This window comes from Eublepharis macularius, chromosome 9 (genome assembly GCF_028583425.1).
Source record: "Eublepharis macularius isolate TG4126 chromosome 9, MPM_Emac_v1.0, whole genome shotgun sequence".
NCBI lineage: Eukaryota > Metazoa > Chordata > Lepidosauria > Squamata > Eublepharidae > Eublepharis > Eublepharis macularius.
The window spans coordinates 43875672-43901014 of NC_072798.1; the positions used below are offsets into that span (position 1 = coordinate 43875672).

Below are 25343 nucleotides of genomic sequence, written 5' to 3' on the forward strand. Positions count from 1 at the left end.
GGTGGACCCTGGGAAGAGTGGGGACCTCAGCAAGGTGCAATGCCATAGGGTCCACTCTCCAAACCTGTCATTTTCTCCATGGGAATTGATTTCTGTAGTATGGAGATGAGTTGTAATTTCAGGAGATCTCCAGGTCTCACTTGGAGATTGGCAATCCTATCTAGATATCTGTCCCCTTTTTTTCAAAATGTGATACCATCAGGATAGAGAGAGGGACAGACAAAAGTAAGAAGCAGTGGCAGTTTTCAGTTGAGAGATTTACAGAGAAAGCCCAAGGCTGAGAAAGCAGAGATTTTATCTGGATCGCTAGCGTCAGGATTGAGCCTGATGAGTCCTCATTGGAGGATGAGAATGCCATGATGGCTGATCCCATGGAGGCTGAAATGCTGGCAGGTTCTAAGGTTCCTAGGGGCTTCTGTCTCCTGGGGGACATGCAGCCAGCTGTGGTTGCTGGGACAGAAGCTCAGATGGCTCATGAGCAGAAACTAGAAGTAGAGACCGAGATAACAATTGCCAGGGTGTGCCACAGTCACACCAAGATCTCTAGGAGCAGAGAAGGCTGAAAGCCCAGGTGGAAGCTCCACTCAGACAGTGGGGTGTGTGACTGGCTGCCCAGAGTCTTTCCTCTGCCTACCAAGCAATGGAAGACCAAGCTCCACTGTGAGGCTTTGCAGGTTGCTGGTCCGGGTCTTGCAGGAAGTGCCTGCCATCTCCAGGCCACTTTTAGCTCTTAGAAATACTGGGCTGAACAGTTCCGCAAGATGATGCTTCGTGTTGCAGTGTGCCTCGCCTCTTACCATTGGGTTTTGTCTTCCCCAGACCTCTTGGTACAAGCAGGGCAGCAAACAGTTCAGGTGCAGCAGAGGTCCATGTTGGCTGTTTTGCTAGCTGGCTTTGGGGGGGGGGGGAGGGGCGGCTGCTTTCAACAGGACTTGCTTGTATATGTGTAAAGAGACAAATATACTGTGCTGTCAATAAGTGTAAAAACGTCAGTGTTCACCTACCTAAAGGAAACTCACACCTTGTAAAATTCATCTTTCATAGCTCATGGAAGTACATAGTGCTTTAGAAGGTTTCTTTTAATTTCTAAACTTAATAGGAAAGAAAGCATTATATATTTTCCAAAAGAAAAGAACAAGGTCCAGTAGCACCTATAAGACTAACAACATTTGTGGTAGGGTATGAAGAAGTGAGCTGTTACTCACAAAAGCTCATACCCTACCACAAATTTTCCTACTCTTATAGGTGCTACTGGACTGTCACTCTTTTCTACTGCTACAGACTAACATGGCTACCCATCCTGATATATTTTTCAAGTAATTGTAATAACATAAAATTAACACTTGTGACTAAGCCAAGAAAGCACAGACCTGTCACAGCATTATGTCTCAAAGGAACTTAATTAGCTGGAATACTTTTTTGCCTTGCTGCTTATATGTATTCTTTGACCATGTGGCTGTGGCATATAATTCAGCATAGTACCACCATTGTTTTTAAAAAGGATGTTTGTTTTGAATGTTTTTATATAGCATTGCATTGTTTTTCATGGTCTCCAGCCATGTGCCTATTACTGGATTAGCTGTCCCCACTAAAACATACGCAGATTTTTGAACAATGCACAACCCTCTTAATTATACAAAGGCAGACACATGTGAAATTCTCCTTACTTTAATACAATTTGATCCACTAGAAGATATTACTATTACTCAAATACTGTGTTTGCTTAGGTTTTAGCAACAGGATAGCATACGCAGAAATATTGATACTGAAAAGCTTAAAAATTGATATTTGCTGGATTGCATTAAAACCACGTGTGTACTGCGTATTAACCTGCCAAGTCCAATCTATCCACGTCTCTAATAGCTAACTCCTAATATTATTTTGTTCAGTCATACTGAGAAGGTATCAGAGAAACAGAAGGCAACCTTCTGAGTGTATGTGAGGGGGAGGTAAGAGTTAAATCAAAGGAGGTGAGAGGAAGAATAAGGGCTGGAGCATTTCCTTCTGGCTGTCACAATTTATGGGTCTCTTTAGTCATTTCTTGTCTCAGCTTGAAAAATCCTCATTATTTTATTTTATCCTTTCTTCACAGGGAAGGTATTTCATATACCAATTATTTTTGTTATGGTTCTTTACACCTCTGCAGAACACTGTGAAAACAGAGCCACTGAAATAACACTTTGTATGAAGATCGACCATGTGTGAAATGCAGAGTTAAAATTCAACAGATCTTTCTCTCAGGTGGGAATTCAAGGGGGGAAATAAGAAAAATCAGTGTCTCTGAGCAAGAATATGATGTTAACCTCAGTTTTTCTTTGTTTTCAGTTTTTTTTTTAAAAAAATACATGATTTAGAATTGATTGCAAATCTGGCTTGGCCATGGCTAGGATATGTAATTCCATCTCCTGCTTTCCTCTTGGATTTCAAGAAATCAAACTCAGAATCAACCGGGCCCTATGTTGATATCGGGGAGACAGTAATTTCTTCAACATGTAATGTCAGTGGTAGAACTTCCAGCACTTAAATGACTTAGTAGATCACCCATTATATGATCCACAATATGTTTCAATGAATTTGGGGTGGCGTCCATGACTCCTTTCCCCTGCTTAACACGCCTATGAAGTAGGTTAGAGATAATACTTAGCTCAAGAGCACCAAATGAATGTTACAGCTGAAAAGGAATATGAGCCCAGATCTCCACAGATCCCAGATATCATTTTGACTTTCAATATGTAATGTTAACCCTAAGCATTCTAGACACTTAAGTATGCTTCCCCCATTCCCTGCCATTTAGATCATGAAAAGGCATTGCACTTGTTTTGCTGCTGTAAAAACAATATATAACTGATGTACAGCTCAGTCCACCTACACTGTATCAGACACTGTTTAGCATTCTGCATTATAACTCTGGTTTGACTCCTCCAATTTTATCTATACTTCTAATTCCAAATCCCCAGTTCTCCTGATGGCTTGTTGCTCACTGGTACCCCTGCTTGAAACACATCAAGCCCCATCAATCCTTTCTGTTTACTCATCTGATCAATTTGACTGCCACCTCTATGGCAACAAGAACTTGATTTGTCAGTCTGCCTTTTCCTACCTAGTGCTCTCTGTTCAGATTACCTGTTGTATTCACCCTGTAGAAATCTAGGTGTCTTTCCAAGAACAAACAGGGCTGGGGATTACTTCTTTTAATTTTTTATCCGATGGAGGGAGGGAGGAGAAAAAGTTAAGGATGAGTACCTGAGCTCTTCAATCAGTGCTCTCTCTGTCCAGTTGGTCTTGGTCCTCTAAGAAAGGCGCTGACGAGGTGACTGCTTTCCCCCAGGCTTATGCTTTTTGGCGTCATTGAAACTGTTCTGGGCTGGAGCACAAGAATAAATTGAAGAGCTGCCAAGATGTCAAAACCAGGCACTTTATACGTGGGCGTAGGTGGCACTTAGTCAATGAAAGGAGGAGGTTAAAAAAGACTACTGGGGATTAAAGAGAGTTTTGGCTCATTTACTATTGGGATGGGCTGGAGAAGATATCTGTGCTATTTACCCCATCCTGCCACAGGAGGGAAGCGTCATGCTCCGCTTCTTAAAGCTAGAACACATCAGATGCAAGCAGGAAGAAGGAACTGAGTTAAGCATGACTGAAACAAAATGATGCATGGGAGCAAAAATAGCTATGAACTAGGGTTCCTGGTCTACTAGTGAGGGCAGGGAATCCCCCGCTCCCAGCCTCTGCCCTCCACTGCCTTTTCCTTGGCTGGTGGGGAAAAGGTTCAGAGAGTGGGCCTGGGAGCTCTGGAACATACCTTCATTATCCTTCCAAGCATGACATTGTTCCTGGTACGATAACAAAGACAACCCCCCCCCCCCACGGAGGTATTTTGCTTAAGCAAAATACTCCTACGGTGGGGGGAGGCTTCCTTTTGTTGTCATGCTGGGAATGATGTAATTCCTGCCACAACAACAAAGGCTCTGGAGCATGCACATGCTCTGCGAGTGCATGGTAAATCACCCCCACGCATGCCCCACCCTGTCGTTTGGACCCTGGAGGACTTGGCAACACTACTATGAACATATCAAGCTGCTTTAACACTGAGTATATCGTCAAGTGTTGTTTTCTCTGATTGTCAGAACCCACCCCACTCATACGCCAAGGTATCAAACACAGGCCTTTCTATTGGAGAGACTACAGGTTGGACCTGGTCCCTTTCCAGGACTGCCATCCTAGGGAGGGACTGCTGTTATCTCTCCAAGTACTAGACAGTAAAAGATGAACAGCAATATTCGTAGGTAATGTATTGGGGAGAAGTCTGCTGGGGCTATACCTTGTGAGTAGAAAGCTATTGAAAAACGTAGTGCCAAGCTTAAAGAAACGGTTTCCAACTTACAGAGACTAGCCCTTCTTTTAAAAAATTAAATGTTTTGCCCAGTTTGTAGTGGCACTTGTGGATGACCTTTGTAAATCCAAGGAGTTAGTTGTGTACCACTTTTTCTCCATTTTGTGCCTAACCTGTCTTCTGAGCTAGGCATGAATATTCTCTACTGTCTTGGAGATAGGATTGCCATCCCCCCACCCAGCACCCTTTCCCCCCCCGTGCCCACTCATCTGGGTGGTGGGGGGGCACATTCCCTGGGGTGCCCCCTCACCGGGGGGTGCGGTGCACCCCCACTGAGGGGTGCGCTCCCATGCCATGAGAGCAGGCAGCGGTGGCAGAGAGAGAGCAGGCGGTGATGGCAAGAACAGGTCGCTCTCACCGCCACAGCTGCTGCAACCCGCTCCCTCGCTGCGACCACCACCGCTGCTGCTGCTGCCCCTGTGCAGCCCGTGCCAGCAGGACAAGGGAGCAGTGGCGGCAAGCTGCAGTGGCCGTGGCCTGCTCTCTCACCGCAGCTGCCACTGCCCCTGTGCAGCCCGTGGCAGCAGGGACAAGGGGCGCGGCAGCGGCGAGAGAGCGAGCTGCCTGCTCTCTCTGTCCCTTCCCGGCGTGCATGACATTGTCATGCAGGGCGCCCTTTGACCCTGCATGATGATGTCACTCTCGGAAGTGACGTTGTTACACATGCCAGGAGCACACACATGAAGACAGACCCCCTGGACAGCCACAGGGTAAGAGCCAGCATCCCAGTCTCCCGCCAGGAAACTTGAGGGACCAAGCAACACTACTTGGAGATCTTTTTCTCTCTTAATACTTTGTTATTGTACTTGGGAGTGGGCTTGTTTCATGTTAAACTTAAGCACCTGGTACAGGGATTTTGAGGAGGATAGTATCACTCTCTGTATTGGACGTGTTGCCACATCCACTGCTTATCAGTTAGCCTTAGAGGCATCATTCCTCTCCCAGGCCAGTTATGGGAAAACATGCACAGGTGAAACTAAATAACCTAAAATCCCTCCTGGTTGTGGTGGGGAACCCAGGGCTTATATTTTGCTGTTCTTATTGCACTCTTCATGCAGACACAAAGCGTATGTGTGCCCCCACGCCTACGCAATGTCACTTCATGGAAGTGATGTCATTGCACAGGCACAGGGGTGCATGCCTGCTTTGCAACGGGCTGATTTGGGCACAAAACGGGCCCATTCAGCCTGTTTTGGGACCCAGTTGGTGCACTGCAAAGTGTGGGAGTGCTCTTGGGGTGGCGTGATGTCATCACTACTGGGAAGTGACATTGTTGTTTTTTTTAAGTAAAGGTTTTGTTTAAAAAGAAAATATAGAAATGACAGTAGAAAGTGCATAGAAACATAAAAAATGCACTACATTTGAGTTACATTTAAGCTACAACAGAAAATATATTCTAAGTATGTAATGGCACAACTAGATTATATAATAGTTCTCTCCCCTTCTCCTTAATTGCTTATACCCAAACTTTAATGTCAGTAATTTTTAATCAGTCATCTCTTCTATATTTTGTCTCTATAATATGATTACCTTAATTTATCTTAGCTTCAACCTAAGTGATCAAAGTAATCTTTCCATTTTTCCAGAATTCCGATATTGGCCTGTTGTGCATATAGGAAGTTAATTTAGCCATTGATGCATATTCATACAGCCACTCAGGCATATCAGGGCATGGATCTGTTTTCCATTTTCCTGCATATAGTGCTCTCATGGCTGTCACCATATACCGGAAAAGATCTCCCTGTTCTTTTGTAACATTATTCAGTAAAATATTTAATAGCATTTTTTTTCAGGTTCAGCTCAAACCTGAACTTGAAAATCTTCATGTATTTTTATCCAATATCTTCGTGCTTCCTTGCGTGTCCACAACATGTGATAAAATGTTGCGTTCATGCATTGGCATTTCCAACACTAGGAAGTGACATTGTTGGGCCACTCCAGGAGCATGCCCAGGAAGCCCATTCTCATACCTTCCCCCCCCCCCCCCACTGGCCAGGTAAGTGGAGGGTGGAAGCAGGGAATCCCCCGCCCCCACTAGGGAACGGGATCCCTATGTAAGTCCCATGGGACTACCCCAATAGGGACTCTTTATTGCAGTCTAGACTGCTGCTGCAGCACAGTGCTGTGCATTTTGCCAGAAGGAGGCCCATCCACTGCCATTCTTCAGGGATTCCAAGCAGCTGAAGCATGTATTATTCACCTGCATTGACTCTTCTGCAAATATGATATATTTTCTGTAAACGTCTCTAGATTACTTAAATAAATCTCTTTCATTTCAAGAAGTGTTCATTGTTCTCTATATCACAAAGAACCATTATCCCTTGGCAATACGCAGTTAACCCAGGAACTTCATCAGGTGTAAATACCTTGTTCTTACTAACTGCCTCCTGCATCAATGACCACTATCTCCTCCACTCAATAACCCCAGCTACACACATACTTGCATAGTTTGGTGTAGTAGTTAAGAGCGGCAGGACTGTAATCTGGAGAACCAGATTTGATTCCCCACTCTTCCACTTGAAGCCAGCTGGGTGACCTTGGGTTAAGTCACAGCTCTCCGGAGTTCTCTCAGCCCCATCCACCTCACAAGGTGATTGTCGTGAGGATAATAATAACACACTTTGTAAACTGCTCTGAGTGGGTGTTGTTGTCCTGAAGGGTGGTATATAAATCGAATGTTGTTGTTCTCTCCCTCTACCCTCCTGAAAATGGCTGCTTTGAAGGGTAGACTCTATGACATTATACCCCACTGAAGTGATTCCTTCTCTAAACCCTGTCCTCGTCAGGCTCCACTCTTAAATTTTCAGGAATTTCCAAACTCTGAGTTGGCAGCCCTATGTGCTATTGAGGCCTTGTGTCCATCAGGCAGCTCAGACACTTGAAACTTGTCTTTCAGATAACAGGAGATTGTGAGCCAAGGAATTCAAAGAGCGCAAAGATGGTATCAGCTATGCAAGCCTGTCCTGATGTAAAACCTGGATGCTTCCTCTGCCCTGTTGTCACACACATTCCTTTTACATAATTTGACTTCCGAAACAGGGAACATTTTATTTTCTGTTATATTACAAGACCACTAACACAAAAATAGACACGTATATGTGGGATCTGGGTTCATATAGCTGAAAAGGAATATGAACCCAGATCTCCACAGATCCCAGACATGATCTTGACTTTCAATATGTTAACCCTAAGCATTCTAGACACAATATATAACTGATGTACAGCTCAGTCCACCTACACTGTATCAGACACTGTTTAGCACTACAATCCCCATTTTACTGAGACTGAAAGAGAGAGAGTGACATCCAAGATTCCACAGTGGAAAAATAAACGATGACCCTCCTTGTTATTAATAAGAACAGCAGTTCTCCAATTTTTGTTCACGTATGCTCCTTAAAGGCACTCCTATGAGCAGAGCCTATTCACAGCCCAGCCACACCATGCCTATTCACCATGCCTATTCACAGCCCAGCCACAGGTATGCTCAGGCTGTTCCCAGATTCCCAGCCAAACACTGCTTGCCTCGTGAGTTGATGTGTATTTAAATCCTCCCACATTATTTTTACCCAGGCATTAAAACTTGGGGAAACATTTTCCTGAACAAAAAACATTGCATTGTAGAGATGGAGGAAATGAAGGTAATCTAGCTGCTTCAAGAAAAATAATTGTTATATTACTCCTCCTCCCACTTTTAATTTTAAATATGAGTTTTGAACCATCTACACAGCATTAACATCATGCCACGTCTACTATCTTAATCATGAGAATTTATTTAGGATAAATCACAAAGCCATTGAATATACTTTGCATAGCATATTATGTTCACATTAATATCTCTAGATGCAATGTAGGAATGTTTGGGGACAGCACGAAATAAGGACTCCAAGTAAACTATCTGCTTTTTAAAAAAGAATGAGAATGAAAGCTAATGAATACATGAACCTGCCTTATTCTGAGTATTATGTATTTTTTGCTATTTGCTTATATATGTATACTCTGATGAAGGATATCAAACAGGACTGAATCTACCTGGGAATCCCATTAGTCAAGAGTCAAGACTTATTAGCACATACAAGCTGCAAGCTTTTTTCTTGGTATTTCCTTCACAGCCAACAAGAAGCTTTGACCTTGTGAAGTTATTTTGTTATATACAAACTATAAACCTTGTTTGATAGCATGTCTTGTTTTACAGTCCTTAAAAGACATTTTTTTGCTGAGCAGTGTTTCTTTAAATTTCTAGACATTTTTTTATTAACACATTACACGGTGGAGTGATTAGAGCTAAATGCTAATATATAAATTAGGTTCTGTAAATTGTATTTATTGCTTTATTAGTTAGTCAAAATATTTTATTGAAATATGAGCTGTTTCCACACTACTCGCCTTCATCCGGAATGCTGCGGAACATTGCGAAAAAAACGTGGACGATAGCGTCTTCTCATGTGACATCACGCAAAACTCGCACGAGAAGACGCTATCTTTCGCGGGTTTTTTGTGACGTTCCGCAGTGTTCTGGATGAAGGTGAGTAGTGTGGAAACTGCCCTAGTAAAGTGTTATTCTAATTGTTTTATACATAGTAGAGTTGTTGTTGTTTTTGTCATTGGACACTGTATTGCCTTGTAGTGTTACATTATTCTAAGTCAAGACATCAGTCTATCAAAGTCAGTTGACTGGCAGCTGCTCTCCTGGGTTTCAGGTTAAGGTCTTTCATAACTCCTGCTACCTGATTATTTTAAATGGAGATGCTGGGGATCTTATGCATGGAAACCAAGTGCTGCCACTGAACCATGGCTGATCCCTTCCCACTATGAGACTTTTCATTAGAAGATAAACAAATGGTGACGATAAACTAGTCTGGACTGGTGAGCTTCATAGGCTGGGCCTGGTCAGCTCTTCCTAACCTTTCCTGTGATTACAAAGCCTCAAGTTACATATCCCTGTATTTTGAACTGCCTCTCCACAGTGAACTGGGGCCTGCTTTGGGAAAACTTAGGGCATGATTATCAAAACTCAGGGCATGATCCAGGTTATCAAATTCTTGAACATATAACATAACTTCAAAAAGCATCACATTCATCAGTGCTAGGAAAGGACTTAAAAACAACTTTTCCCACTCTATCTGTGAGCCATTTCCCTGTTCAAAACTGCCCCTTTCTGTCAGGTACTCTTATTTGTTTGTTTGTTTATATTTTAACTATGTTCTTTCCAGGGACAAAAGTAAATTGCTTACCAATACTGGCTAGGCAGCTTGAAGCAGATGATGGAAGGTACCAGTTCTGCCACTTTCTTACGGGTGCTCCATACCCATTTAGCACATAACAGCATACCACTGCTTTTTCTATACTGAGGCTAAAATCCTGTGAAAGGCCAGGGGGAAAGTGTATATGTGGGGTATAGTGCTGACAAGATAGGGGGACAAAAATTCTCAAAGCTACTTGTTACCTTGAGAAACAAACAAGGTGCTGCTAGCATACAGCTTTAAATTTAGCAGCCCCTTTACTGAGAGGAAGAAATGAGAAAAGGACTAGGACTGCTGCGTGTCTGTGTTTTCTCTCAGGTGTGAGAACAAGGACATAAACATGATGTCTGCACACTGAAGAGCAGAGGAGGAGAATGAAGGAGGGGGAGCATGAGAGCATGACAGCAGCTTTCTAATGGATGTTTTCAGTTTGGCAATACCAAGAGGAGTGCTCTGGCTGAATTGCCAACCCTCTCCAGATTACCCCCTTTGCTCTGCTTTGCTCACCAGAGTCAAAGTGAATTCCCCTCCCCTCCCCCTCCCTGCAAGTTTCAGTTGTATGCTTTTTCAAATAATCCTATGGGTACTTGCTCCAAAGTCTGATTTTATTCAATGAGACTTACATATTATTGTGCACATATTATATCCGCTTTCATTGTTTCTCTAATATTCCACCCCACCCCACCCTCAGGTTGGTACCAGTGGTAAGAGCCGGAATGCTGGTTGTACAAACCATATTAGGTGATGGAACAGCGTTGGTGTCTGAAGGACCCATTTATGCACAGTGTACAATATTCAGTTTTCATTTGGGTTGCTGAAGCCAAACAACAACCAGCAACTCACAGCCAGATCCACCTGTACTTTCTTGTCCATTCTGGGGCTATAAAGGACAGCTCCTGCAACCAGCCTTTTATAATTGGAGAAGCTGATAATAGATATGTTATGCATTGGAACTGTTAGCCTCTTGGAGGACTGAGGGCCAAGCTACACATGACGAATGACACTTGAACAGCAAGTGTATTTCTCCCTGTTCACTTGCCCTCCACTCAATCCACTTGCCGTTCAAGTGTCATTTGTCATGTGTAGCTTGGCCCTGAGAAGACACAGATTCAAACAGGAAACACACCAGGAAACACACCAGATGACATTGGATGAGCAATTTTCTCACTTTCTCTATCTCACAGAGATGTTATAAGAATACAACAAAGGAGGGAACATGCAGCTTGCCCGAAACTCATTAGATGAAGTGTGGGATATAAATGTGAGAAAAGAAATGGGGGAAGTGTATAGGGTGAACAGACAGAGGAGCTTGCTGTTTACGCTGAGGTTCTGCCCAGTGACTCAAGAATGCCTCAGAAGACAAATAATTACCTTAAAAAGTTTTGGGGGAGCTGTTAACATCACAAAAATTGATAATTATGGATATGTATGCTTTATAAACCTAGAATAATTTAGTAAATTAAGTTTAAAATGGAATGGGCAGGAAGGTGTGCCCAGAAACAATGTCTAAAACGTAATTCTGTTTCAGTTGTATTTCCATGTAACCACATACTTTTATTCCTTTCTTCATTCTTCCTGTGTCTTTTACTCTTCTTCTTGCAGTCTTTTACTCTTTATTTCAGCAAACAGCTTAATTTACTTTAGTTAAAATTATGAAGTCTGTGTCTTTATTAATAGTCTACTGTGTCTATAAAAGGACTTCATTTTTAGTCAGTGGTGAAGGGAGGCAGATTATTTCTTTCCCCAGCAACGTGTCCCTAATCTATAACAACAACAACAACAACATTCGATTTATATACCACCCTTCAGGACAACTTAATGCCCACTCAGAGCGGTTTACAAAGTATGCCATTATTATCCCCACAACAACAATCACCCTGTGAGGTGGGTGGGGCTGAGAGAGCTCCAGAGAGCTGTGACTAGCCCAAGGTCACCCAGCTGGCTTCAAGTGGAGGAGTGGGGAATCAAACCTGGCTCTCCAGATTAGAGTCCTGCACTCTTAACCACTACACCAAACTGGCTATCTCGACAGTCTATATCACATCCCACCCCCGATTACTTCTCTCTGAGAATGATTGTATGGCTTGAATCCCTGTATCAGGGTACTCCAATGTGGTGGCTGCAATTACTTCCTTTGGCACCTGCCAGACTTTTCAGAAAGTAAGTGGGGCTATTGTAAGGCTGGGCTTGTTATTGGCTGTCCTAATTCAAGTGAAAAAGATTTTCATGACTGCCTGCAATAGCAGTCACAGTCACTGCAGTATCAAGAGGACTGATAAGCACACAGGCTTTCCTTAAACATTGGCCGTTTCCACATGACTTACCGGCCTCTGGAGCATTGTGCAAAACATGTGGAAGATAGTGTCTTCTCGTGTGAAATCGCACCAGGAAGACGCAATGTCACGCAAAACTCCCAGATGATAGCGTCTTCCTGGCATGATTTCATATGAGAAGACACTATCTTCCACATGTTTTGCACAACGCTCCGGAGGTCGGCAAGTTGTGTAGAAACGGCCATTGTGTGACTTCATCTCTTCTTCAACCTGACTAGGGTTGCCAATAGGGTTGCCAGCCCCAGGTTGGGAAATTCCTGTAGTTTGGGGGTTAAAGCTTGGAGAGAGCAGGGTCTGGGGAGGGGAGGGACATCAGCAGGGTATAATGCTATAGAGTCCACTCTTCAAAGCAGCTGTTTTCTCCAGGGGAACTGATTTCTGTGGCCTGAAGATCAATTATAATCCCTGGAGCTCTCCAGCCAACACCTGGAGATTGGCAACCCTATGCTACTGCCTGCCATCTCCCCCACCCCCAGGTCGTTACCGGGGCAACTTGGCAACTCTGGGCCTAACTGTTGCCACAAGCTTCTTTTGCAAACCAGAGTGAGAGCTTTGCTCAAGAGAGTTGGAGTATAGCATGAGGGGAGTTAAGTGTTCAGGTGTAGAAGTACAGATAATACTAACCTTGACAGCCCAATGGTCAGACTCTAAGCAAGGCAGATTCATGTGTTCAGAGTGGTTACCATGTGATTCCTCTGCAAATTAAAGAGGGAGGTATTGTGTTTGGATCTCTTTCCAGTGGCAGCCATTTTGGGTTTGGCTCCATCTCCTGTGGCAACCATTTTGGAGTGGTGCTCACTACACCCTCTCAAAATTCCGAAGGTGCCCACAGGCTCCAAAAGATGGAGAACTCCTGTCCTATATCATGTGTAACTTATTCCTTCATGACTAGGATTGCTAGGTCTGCCTGGCAACTGGTGTGGGGGGCAGAACTTACCAGTCTTCATTTTCTTAGTGCATGTGCTCTTGGCTGGCACATGATGACATCACTTCCAGAAGTAACTGGCTCTTTGCATGGGGCTGATTTTTAAGAATTGGCCTGTTTGGGGCCAGAATTGGCCCTGCCGAAGCATGGGAACACTCCCATGGCCAGCATGATGACATCACTTCAGGAAGTGCCCAGCATGTGCTACACATTTGCCCATGGTTTAGGGTTCCCAGGTGCCTGCTGGTGGTGGGCAAACTCCCGGGGATTTGCCCCTTCGTCTGGCAATCGCCCAGCGATTGGCAGGAGGTAGCAAGCCCCCCGAGAGGCAGGCACTCAGAGAACACTCCCTGGGTTCACAGCAACATCACTTCTGGGGCACGCAACAAGAAACCTCGTGCCCAATGCAAGGTAAATGCCAGGAAGCCTACCCTCCCAGCGGGAGGGAAGAGGAACCAGGCAACCCTACCAGGATACCTCCTGGTGGCAGGCAGTTGAGGGGTGGTTTACAACTCCTGCTGATTGCCAGTGATCAGCAAGCCTCTGGGAGTCTGCCCACCACTGGTGAGCACCTGGGAACCCTACCCAAGGTAGATAGTGATGTTTAAATTCAGATCTTTATGTGTTATATTCTTCTAGGGATAAATAATAATAATTTTTGCATCTAGTTGGCCCCAACTGTGTCTTACAAGCAATGTGACCTATCCACTCTTCCCCCATCTACAACCTTCACAACGTAGACTATCCTACATTCCAGAGTCGCCATCCTCCAGGTGGGACCTGGAGAGCTTCTGATATTACAACTAACCACCAGATTACAGAGATCTGTCCCTCTGGAGAAAACAGCTGATGACATTATACCCCATTGAGCTCCTTCTTTTCCCCACACTCCAGGAATTTCCCAGCCCAGTGTTGGCAACTAGAGATGGGCACGAACCGCATTACGAACTTCAAAAACTCACGAAATTGGCGATCGCGCAATCGCGATCTGGCGGTTCGTGATTGTCCACGGCAAACGAACCATCGTTTGAGAGATGCCTGGTTCAGTGCGTTCGGCTGTGGTTCGGGAAGCCAGACAGTCAGGCACCAGCAATCAATTCCCCTGGCAATGGAGCCGGGGGAATGCCTGAACTCTGTCTGTGCTCCTTCTGTCACCCTGGAAACCCGAATGGAAGCCCAGCTTACCTTGATCGGCAGGTCTTCCTTCCAACCACGGAGCTGCAAAGTGGTTACAAGTTGGGAGAAGACACCCAGGGGAGGGAGGGGGAAGGGGGTGTTCTGTAGCCACGGGCACTCCAATCTCATCCCTGCAAACCCTGATAGGCAACTCTGACGGCCAAACACAGACCTCGTGCATTGCTCAATGGGACCTGTGCTTATAAATAGCCGTGGGCTCCCAGGCTGGGTTTCACTTTCAGCGAGTAGTGGAGTGGGACAGAGCTCTTGCTTGCCACTTGCTAGCCTTTGGGGAGAGAAAGTGAGAGTATAATTGAACTTGGATTTTTGTGGGCATTTCCTGGGGGCCTTGGATTGGAGAGGGTATAACTCCAAGATCCCTTTTGCAATCTTGTCCAAACTTGGGTGATAGCTGTAGGAGAGCTTGCAAAACACTCCCCGGGAATATGGGCTCTCTAAGTGCCACAGGGGCCGTTCCGTGCCCAACAAACTGCAAACCGCGAACCGGTTCGGCAACAGAAAATGTTAGTTGCGGTTCGCGATCTCGGGATTGTCGTCGGCACTGAACCGCGAACCGCTGGTTCATTAATTTTTTTTAGTTCATGCCCATGTCTATTGGCAACCCTTCCTATCCCACAAGGAGAGAACAAGGGCAATACAGCATAGAACTTACAGAGCTAAGGCTTCCCCTGCTTTGATCCAAGCAAGCTGCATGATAATTGGGGCAGGACCTGCAGACAATCCTACTTTATTTACACCTACCTACCTCTTATGAGCCTTAGGTAGAAGTACTAGTCTATAAAGTTTGAGTGAAAGGGAAATATTAGCTTTTCAGAAAACACGACAAAGGGTGGCATTAAAGACATGGGCCAAATGCTCATGAGTAGAATAGCACCTGTACAATGTCTGAGACGGCTGCTGCAGTGTAGTACCAGCCCCCAGGGGTCATTTCATAGAAAAAGAGCTGGAGGAACTCATTAGCATAACTCATTAGCATATGCCATACCCCTTGACATCACCGGAAATGTGTCATTAGCATAATTGATTTGCATATGCCACATCCCCTGACATCACCTATTCTGGCTGTTTTGGACCCAATCCTGGCCATTCAGGGCTGAAATTGGGCCCAAAATGGCAAAAAGGGGATGAAAATGGCCAAAAAGGGGCCCAAAATGGTCAGGATCGGGCTGCTGCTGAGTGGGAGAGTGATCCACCACCCGTCAGAGGCCTGATCCGGGCTGTTTTGGCCCCAATCCAGGCTGAAACGGGCCCAAAATGGCCAAGAGTCAGGTGGGTGGGACCACCTGTCATGTGACCTCTTTGGGGAACTACCGGAACTGCGTTCCTGCGCGTTTCCCCTCGAAATGAGCCCTGCCAGCCCCTAATAAGACCAGTTGCTGGAATGCAAAGATATGGAAGAGGGGAGAAGTGATTCAGGGACCAGGAAAAGAACCTTCTCTTACTAGCTAAAGGCCCATCCAGAATAAGACCAAAGAAGTCAAGGCACTATGAGCCACATAAACTTTCAGAAAGGATGTATAATGCCCTATTTCTGGGTTGGGGATGGAATAACTTTACCTAGGATTTTAATTAAGATTTTCCATTTATAAAACTAGTCTGCTTCTAGTGTGTTTAATTAGGCTTCTGAGTATTGTTTTATGTTGTTTTTGCACCCTTTGCTGTATGATTGGTTGTTCTTTTGCTGTCGTTTTATTGTGTTTACTTTGTGAGGTGCTTCCAGCTCATCTCTGAAGAGCCAGCATATGCATTTTCCAAATAAAAATACTCCTGGGTAGCTTGAAAGAGATGGAATGTTGGGAGAGAATGAGCTCTTCATTTGATTGATTCTGACCTGGACTACAAAGAGGTCAGTTTTGCTTGATGAGGTAAGAATATTTTGTTTTCTTCTTGCTGTGAGCAAGCTATCCAATAAACAAGCAATGCATTAAATAACCACAGGTATTTTAAAATGATATGACTGATCTACATGTGCTGTTCAGCCAGCTCATCCACTTTCCTGACTTAGCCATGTTTTAATTGCTTCTCATCCAATTAATTACATAAACTGGTTGGAAGGGTTCTGTACAAACTCTCTCCCCAGCTTGCATGCCAAAACTTTGTCTGTACAGTCAAGGTCATCTTCACAGGACAAAATATTGAAACACATTAAACGAGACTCTCAGTGCCATTCCAGGCAGAATTGCAGCCTTCAAAGTAAACTGAATCAATGGGCTGAAAACAGAGCTTAGGGTGGCACAGGCAGGTGGAACTTTGATGTCACTTTAAAGGATGTTCTTTTGTTCTATTGATTTCCACAATTCCCACCCCAGAAAAATCACCACCTTCAAGCTGGTTTTACCCCTCTAAAAGGGATACAGGAAGGAAAAAGCCTTAGATGGCATGAACTTTTGAGTCTTAATTCCAGAATAACAAGCCTTTGTTCTCTTAATTGTTATAAAGAACATTTTGTAAGAAAAAAATGCATGCAATGATCCAATCAGCATTTTCATCCTCAGAACACCACCAGCCCGTGTCACCCAGTGTTAGCTGGGCTGGAGCCCTCCAAACATGTGACAGTGCTCAGCCTTGGCTGCACAACATACAGCTTAATTGAAACATGCTGTCCAACAATTTTAACGCCAGAAGATACTTAAAAAGGAGAAAAAAAGAAGTGGCTTTGGAAGTTGTCGGAAGTGTGTCATCACAGTAGCACCGGGAGTGCACACACTCCATCCAGGTCCAGTAGTTTGAGGAAGGAGTTTTTCTGTTTCCTCACACAACATCATGGAACAGTCATGCACCTCTTGGCAGTTCTCCAGATTTTCTTCAGTCTTTCTCAAACCTGGTTTGCTCTGAAGTTTTGAGAAAGAATGCAATAAAGCCTGGGTGGCTACTATGTGGGTAGGAGAATCTGGATTTTCCCACCCACATGGCAGCCATTTTCCCTAACCCTGTCCCTGCAGCAGTCATTTCCTCCTCTTGGCTGTTTTTTTTCAATAAAAATCAGCACTAGAATTTTGTTATATCCAGGGCTTTTTGTGACAGCACTCACTGGTATTTAGTACTAGCACTTTTTTTCAGGGCTCTCCCAAATCCTGAGGATGGAATTGGTGGAAATCAGAACAACCTTATGAGTATTGGCAACTTTTTTAAACAAAAAAAAATTGTCATATTGGTATAATGTTATACCAATGTGTATCAGAAAAAAGGTCCGCAGAGAGAAAACACGTTCTTTATCTGCGCCTCATCACAAAAGATGTTGGTGCTTTCCTGCCCAACTTTCCCTTTTTTTAAGCACATGCAGAATTGCACTATACCATTGTCTTGTCTTTCAGCTTTTGTAGAAACTGGGTATGCATAGTACTCCATTCTCTACTGTTGATTTCCCACTCAAAATTTTAAATGCAGAAGTGTTTAATAAATATGTGAACAGTAGAGCAGTGTGATCATGCAATTCCATAGCCTACTATATAAAAGGCAAACCATGTTCCCCACCACTCACTCCTTATCCCCGCAGAGGTGCAGTACGCAGAGATAAGAAGTGAGTCATGGTAGCAATGCCCTTCCAAGCAGTGGGGGCACTACTTGGCCCTTTCAGCAGCAGGGGCAGGGCTCCCCACTGCCTCCGTGGGGCCTTGGGAGGGCTGCGCACAAGCCAAGTGGCAGCCGAGAGGTCAGAGGAGTAGGGCCCCCCCGCTCTCTTCCCTGATCCCCCTGTTGACTGATGCTGTGGTGGGAAGATATGGGGGGAAGTGCTGCTAGGACCCATTGTATTTTTGCACTTTAAACTATCTAAACTCATGAAAATCTTGTTTCTTTATCTTCATTTTGTTGGTGTTTGTATGGCTTATGGCTTCGGCTGGAAAAGCAATAAACATATTATATTATATATTATTTTTGCAAGCAACAGGCCTTATTGCTAGTTTAAAATAAAATCAGAAATGGCATTTGGTTCTCAATGTTGTTCATAGACTGATAGTCTGATTGCTGAATGATCCAGTGTAGCAAGCACTACAGTATGATTCCCTTTGTATACATCATAATAGTCAAGGACTGTTCAGAAAAAGTAAAAAAGGGGGCGAATTATACGATTGCACATGTGAGCCAGATGCATGTGTGGGAGAAGTAATGGTGAGAGGAGGGATCAGAGATTTGTGGGAGGGCACTTCAAAAGCACAAAAAGTCTCCACATGCATTGATATGGTAGATAATCGCATGGAAATAGTGGCATCAAAAATAAAGACGGACCAAAACAGGTCTCATAAAAAACGTTTAAAAATCGGGATCATCTTGACCTGCTCGTGCATGGGAAACTACAATGGCATGTTAGAAAGCCATTTCCTCACTGTTTCACATCCCTGCTCTTTTTAACATGGGTCCTCTTTATGAAACAAGCATTTAGCTAATGCACTTCAAGTAATTTACCAGAGAATGCAATGAGGGATTTGATAGAAGAGCTGCTATAAACATTCAGCAACAGAAGGGAGTAACTTAAACTCCAGACTTCTAATGACAGCCAGGGGCACACACCTGGTCTGGTTGAGACTAGGGGGAAACTTACAAAACAGCTTTATTAATGGGTCATGGCGTCTGATCTACTTTTTCCTGGCCTGTAAATCTTTGACACTATAATTTTTTAGTTTAAAAGTGCTGCATGTTTAATTACAGCACACAATTTCAAAAGTGCCGTGTGCATGTTGTATGATTTTCTAAAAAAGAGATGCACTCTATGAATCAGTTAAGATGTACCAAATTGTGATTTGGGGATCAATAGGACCACCCTTGGCTTGTGCACTCCTTCCTCCTCCTACCTTAGTTTTTGCTATTTATAATTTCCCATGATGTCTAAGTTGGCAACGTATAGTTAGCACCTTGATTCCAAATTCTGACTTGAAACTCTGAAGTCTATTTGCAAATCATGGTTTTGGGGTAAGAGGGTTAGGGTCAGGACCATAGTATCTCACCACAGTGTGAGGAAAGAGGTCATGGCTCAGTAGCATACCTGATTTGCATGCAAAAAGACCCAGAGTTACTCCCAATCATATCCTGATAAAGAGATCAAGTAGGTGGTAATTTGAAAGACTTCTGCTGGAGACCCTGTTGCCTATCAGAGTAGACAATACTGAATTCGGGATAAGACAGCTTCATTTTGGCTAATCATATGTGATAAGTGAAAAGTGGAGGAGAGAACCCAGACTACACCCAACAAGGAAGGAAGGATTAATTGAGGTATTTCTGATTGCCAAGCCATGATTTGCCTTTACATTTGAACCGTGTCTGTGTTTTCAGGAAAAAGAAAAGTTGTGCATTCTACCTGCTTCTGTACTAGATGGAGGAGAAAAATACTTGCTTTCTAATCACCCCCCTGCACTTCCCCACAGAGCAAAGTCACCCTATAGAGCAGAATCATTCATCCCAAGCACCCACTCCCGTCTTAACAGAACAAGGCAGGTGCGTTGTATATCATTGCCTAAACACACATCAAAATTTGTGTACTAGTACTGAGGCAGGTGGATCTCCCACAACGAACAACTGCTGTTGCCCCAGATCCTTCCCAAACCAAGTCCTAGGAATCATGCTATCACCGTATCATGTGATAACCAGCACACTCTCTGGAGGTATGGGAATGGAGCTTCCTCCCCTGACTCATGGAAAGCAACAGTAACCAAACAGAAGCACAACAGCAGAACTTTGCAGAGATCCAGCGAGATATACAAGGCTAAATGTGGAAATACTTATTAGAGAAAACCTTAAAAGTGAGAGGTGCTAGGATTCAATTCTTTAAGTTATATCCTCTGACCAGAAGCATCCCTTTGTCCCCACCCCATCCCAAACCCAAGGCGATAGGTCTTGGTGAAGGTTAAGGGGAAAGCGCTGTGCATGTGCAAGCACACATACCATTTAAAGGCCTTTTCTGTATAGGCAATTTATTCCTCTCTTTTTGAGTGTTCACTCCTCAAGGATCAGATTTATTTTAGCGCCTTAACTTTCCTTGTGCTGCTTTTAATCTTGTGTGGGTGCTGTCTCTTTTTGTCCACACTGCCATAAAATAAAGAGTATTATGTGGTGAGGTGTGGACGTCATTGTTGGTATCACTATGGGCATCATATCACCACCACCCTTTTGTTTTATCTTTGCATATGCCCCATCAATGTTTGTTTATTTATTTATTTAACTTCTATACCTCCTTGCCACCATGGCTAGTGCTCCAGGCAGTTTACAACATAGGTATACAATACAGTATTAAAATATAAATACAAAGATTAAAAACCAACACAATATAATAAGTATACAAACATTAAAACCCTATAGTGCGCATGCCAATCTTTTGCTGAGATCTGAGTAGAGGTGTGCATAAGGAGCTGAAAATACACACAGAAATCACTGGTTCAGCTCATTAAAGTGATTTCCATGATGGCAGAACACGGTCAGGAAATAGGGCTGTAACAAACACCCTCCCCTGCCAAAAAGTGTGTGTGTTTCATTTCAGTTCTTATTCCTGCAGTGGCCTTGCAGGCAGACTAGTGGTGGGCTGTCTGGCAGCATCTTGTTTTCCTTCATGGCAAGTCTGTCTGCACTCATCATGAAACCAATTGGATCCAAAGGGGAGAGACTGAGCCCTTAGGGTTGACTCTGTTGGCTGAAAGGGCAGCGCGCATGAGTGCGTATTTTCTTCAGCACTTCCTGGGCAATGGCATTTGCATTGAGTGGCCTGTAGAGATCAAATCGCAAAGGTCTGCTTTGCCCCATGGAGGAGAGCAGCAGACCACTTGGCACCATTGGCACCAGCATCGCCATCACCATCCCTTTCTGTATGCTTTTATGCCCAATGCCATCCTCCCTTTACTTCCCTTCCAGTGAAGGAAAAACCAACATCTAACACTTCCTTTCTGCATACTTTTACACACAGTGCAAGACAGGTGGTGGCCAGTGGGTTTAAAATAGGGAGTCCCAGGTTGATGCAAAGCAGATTAAGGTAAGGAGGATTTGCCTGTGCCTTATTGTGGAAACCAAACTACAAGGCAAAGGGAAACATGGCATAACAGAAGGCTTTGTCACTAAAGCAGGAATATTTGTTTTACATTTCACTGTGCTGTGCCAGTTGGCAATGGAGTGCTCTCCTGCTTGTGCAACATGCCGGTGTCACTTTGCTAGTAAGTTTCCCGCCATTGTGTGCTCCCACCAACACTTGCCTTCTTTGGGGTCTAATTGTGTGAGCTTTCAAGTGCTTGTGGACTCATTGGATCAATGGGTTTTTGGATGATGTGGTTTATGGTTAAGCACAAATGGAGCCTAGTTTTCCCAACTCCCCCCCCCCCCCGCCCCTTGAAAAGAACAGTGTGTGCATGTGTGTGCAGCTGCCCTGTGCAACACTCTCCTGGATGTGCATCTTCCCCAAATATTCCTTAGAGTTCATAAACACAGAACCCCATTGTTGTGTGCTCTCAAACTCAGTGGGTTGACGGTTTAAAGGGAGGGTTGTGTTCAGTGCCATTGCATGCAAAAACAGCTGCCCCACAGCCTCATTCTCCACCCACCCCTGAAAAGAACAGCATGTGTTTGCACATCTGCGACCAATGCAGGCACAATAGGCTGAAACTCATGAAAATGAAGAAACAAAAACAAATGGATCAGATCCAAGCTGGCACGCTCCACCAGAACAAAGCAGTAATGGAACAGAATTCTTCAGGAATCCTCAGAACTGAAACTGAAACAAAACACGCCCCTAGATCTGAGCCTCCAATAAAGTGGGGATCTGCCTAAACCAAAGGAAACGAGTTCCCAGAACCAGGACTCCCTCTTATCTTAGGTTGCTAGATCTGTTCCCGCCATTGTAATTTAGCAAAGTCAAGTGCTATTATGTTATGATGTTATGACAACCAGAATTACCCGGCACTAAGACATTAGCAGTAGAAAAAAAGCAAAAACAAAAGAGAAATGAAATGGAAAGGGAACCCAATATGGCATGCATGCAGTATTGGTGCAGAATAACTTTAAACACAGAACATTTTACCCAAAAAGTATCGATAACTAATTTTTGAAGTGAGATCCATGTAACCACAACAAAAAGTAACTCTGTCATTATATTGTTACATTGTTATGATGTTATAACGTCATTATGTTTGATTTTTTTAAAAAAAATCCCCTTGATAAACAGCAGACATGGTCTGACTAGACATTTTTATAATTTAGGACCCCCTCCCCCCATGGTCCAACTGGGGAGCCTGACCAGGCTGACTCAGCTGGGAAGCAAAGTCCGGCACTGGTGGGGCAAACTGACAAAATAATAGCAACATTACAGTGTAATAATATCATTAAGTTTTCTTCCAAAAAAGGTGAGCCTTGGGAAAGTTGGAGAATGAGAGGAAGGAGGAGGAGGAAAGAGGGAGGGAGGAGCTGAGAAGAGGATGGAGACCAATCAGCGAGAAATGGTCTGCAGATGGAGGGGACAGCAGAACACAGGGGGGGGGGGGAAGGAAAATTCTGTGTGGTTGAAAAAGACAACCAAAACTGCATTGAGAAGAACATTAGGGAATAAGCACAAGAAGAAAATTTGAAGAGAACCCTTGAAAATGCTGCTCTGAAATCTGAAAGGGGAGTTAATCATGCAGTATGGGGCCTGAACCAGCAAAAATCGCCTGTGTGGGAAAAGCCTAACATTTTACTTTCATGTGCAGACTGAATAACGGCCTCGTAAACAGACTCCTGGTTTGCTTTAGAACATGTACAAGAGACTTCCTGAAAGGACTGTTGCATGCCTGTGCGCCTTCCTTTTAGCTCTGGGGCAGGGAGAATCCCAGGCTGGAACTCTGCTAGGTGGGGGAAGAAAGGACCGTGTTTTTGCTCTTTTCCCTCTGTTGCCCCACCTTTTTGCATCCACTCAGACATTTGCTTTCTCGACATAACAGCAGGGCCTGCAGGAGCAAACCTGCCCAGGTTTATAGTCAAACGAGCTTGCTCTGTCTTCTCCTGTCTGTGCTGGAGACCATTATGAAAAGAGTTGAAAAATATATTAGCCAATATCACAATGTCCTTGTGCATCTATTGTCCACCTGAGTTTGGAATACTGAGTTACAGGTCTGGCTATCATTTTAAGCTTATTGTAGTATGGGAAATGGAGGGTCTAAATGGGGCTGCACATCTTCTTTATAAAGGATGCTAAAGAGTTTGGGGATTTTTTGGTTAGGGGAAAGATGATTAAGGGGTGTATGATAGACATTTATAAAATTATGCATGAGGAGGGAAAAGTGGATAGGGATACATTTCTCCTGCTCTAGAACTTGGAGCACCCAGTGAAGATGGGCAGCAGATTCAGGACAGACAAAACATGTGCTTCTTCACTCAAAGAGTAATTCACTTGGAGAATTCACTGCCGTAGCAGTCACCGATTTAGTTGCCTTTAAAAGATGACTAGACAATCTCATAGAGGTTATGTCCATCAATGGCCGTTAGCCGCAATGACTACATGGAGCCCCCATGTTCAGGGTCAGAAATCCTCTAAACACCAGTACGTGGAGCAATAAAGGTGGCTTTTGACCCATAGGCATTATTGGGGCATCTGGTTGAGAAACAAGATGTTGGACGGGAGGAACTATTGGTCTGATCCAGCCCCACAAGAAATCTCACCAGAACAACTCAGAACTGAACTGGGCCAGCAGGATTGAACTAACCATTTAGCTCATCAGGAACATTTCTAGTGAGTTGATATTGCTGCTGCTCCAAAATGTGGGACCAGCCATCCGTTTCCCTATCTCTTGTTGTAGAGCAGTATGGGGCACAGTTGTGACAAGGGCATATTTTGCTACCTCAAATGTGTCCCCCTCCCACATTGCCTGAAGATAGCAGAAGCAGATGTGAGGGGCATACATGCCTCCTCCCATAAAGCCCATGTGGCCGCCAAGGTTACCACTTTCCACGGCAGGGTTACCACTTTCCAAGTGGGCCCCACAATGACAACTGATCTCCAGATTACAGAGATATTTCCCTGGAGGAAATGGCAGCTTCAGACTCTCTGGCATCACATCCTCGTTGAGCTCCCTTGCCCAAAGTCCACCTCCTCAGGCACTGTCACCAAATCTCCACAAATGTCCCAACATGGAGTTGACCACCCTATGGCATGGAGCCCAGTGGAGACATGAGTAGGGATGAGTCTCCTCCCATGCAGGCTGCACAGGTGATCTACAATCTATTTTGGAATCCAGTGGCGGCAGCAGAAGGGAGAGAAATATGACTCTGCCTATGCCAGCTCCAAAGTGGGTCACAGAGCTGGTCTCTTGGGTATTGAATCAGCTGCCTGGACATGATAGAAAGAGATGCCCGCATGATGCTTTTTCCTGGACTACCATGAACCAGCCAACTTAAAGACATTACCAGGAGCATGATTGCCCCTGTAACACAGTGAGGAGGAGTAGAGGCCTTTATGACATTTACAGTATTAGGCATGCAGCCAATTTTATCTTTGATTTTCAGCCTATGTAAAAGCAGCTTCCTTAAACACTGTAGTGGCTGCTATTTCTGTCTCCCTTTCCCTCCTGATATAGCTTTAGCCAGAGAGAGAGAGAGAGAGAGAGAGAAGGTATAGAGTGCTGCACCTTTATATTTTCTATTGGCTTTGACTTTGTCCCATAAGATCTGTCCATGAGCACATGGATGCCACCACTTCACTCCGTTGATCCTGTCCCAGGTTGGTTGGTCCTTGGTTGGGCTCTGTACCTGGGGGTGGCTCACCCCTTTCCAGATTTGTGAATTCCAAAAGATGACAGCTCTAAATGCACAAACATCTTCTTACGTTTGTCCCTGGGAAGTCTCTTTGCCCTTGGCTTTAAAGCTCCCTCACCTGCCTGCTGGATTATGCCCACCTTCCAGCTCTCCTACTGTGTCTAACAGCAGTTGACGTAAACTGTGTACACATGCTATAGCAAATGTGTATATTTCATGTACTTGCCCTGAGCATACGTGCTCAGTAATTGTGAAGAGAGGGAGAGTGGGCATGAGTGCAGCGGCCCTGTCTCCACATGAACACTGGCCCATCAGCACTGTGCCTACGCATGGAGGAAGCGTACACACACATATTCTCTCCCCATGATGGATGGTATTGTTTTCAGAACATTCCTGCTCCCCATGCATACTTCCTCTGCACATGGGCACAGTGCTGATGAGACTGCAATAGCAAGGGGTGGGGCAAACATGCTCATGCCTCTTCTCCCTTTCTATGTGTTGTGTGCCCAGTGCTACAGATTGCACACTCATTGAATTACAGTACATTCAATGATTGT

The 25343-nt window shown here is 44.4% G+C and overlaps 1 protein-coding gene across 1 annotated transcript in view; it reads right to left on the bottom strand.

The window, feature by feature from the left end:
* The window catches only part of LOC129336188 (solute carrier family 23 member 1-like), a 94512-nt gene that overhangs the window by 64160 nt on the left and 5009 nt on the right, over positions 1-25343 (bottom strand). Inside the window, exon 2 of the mRNA XM_054989237.1 lies at positions 3244-3364. The gene's annotated coding sequence lies outside the window, so the exon portion shown is untranslated. The remainder of the gene's footprint in view (positions 1-3243; positions 3365-25343) is intronic.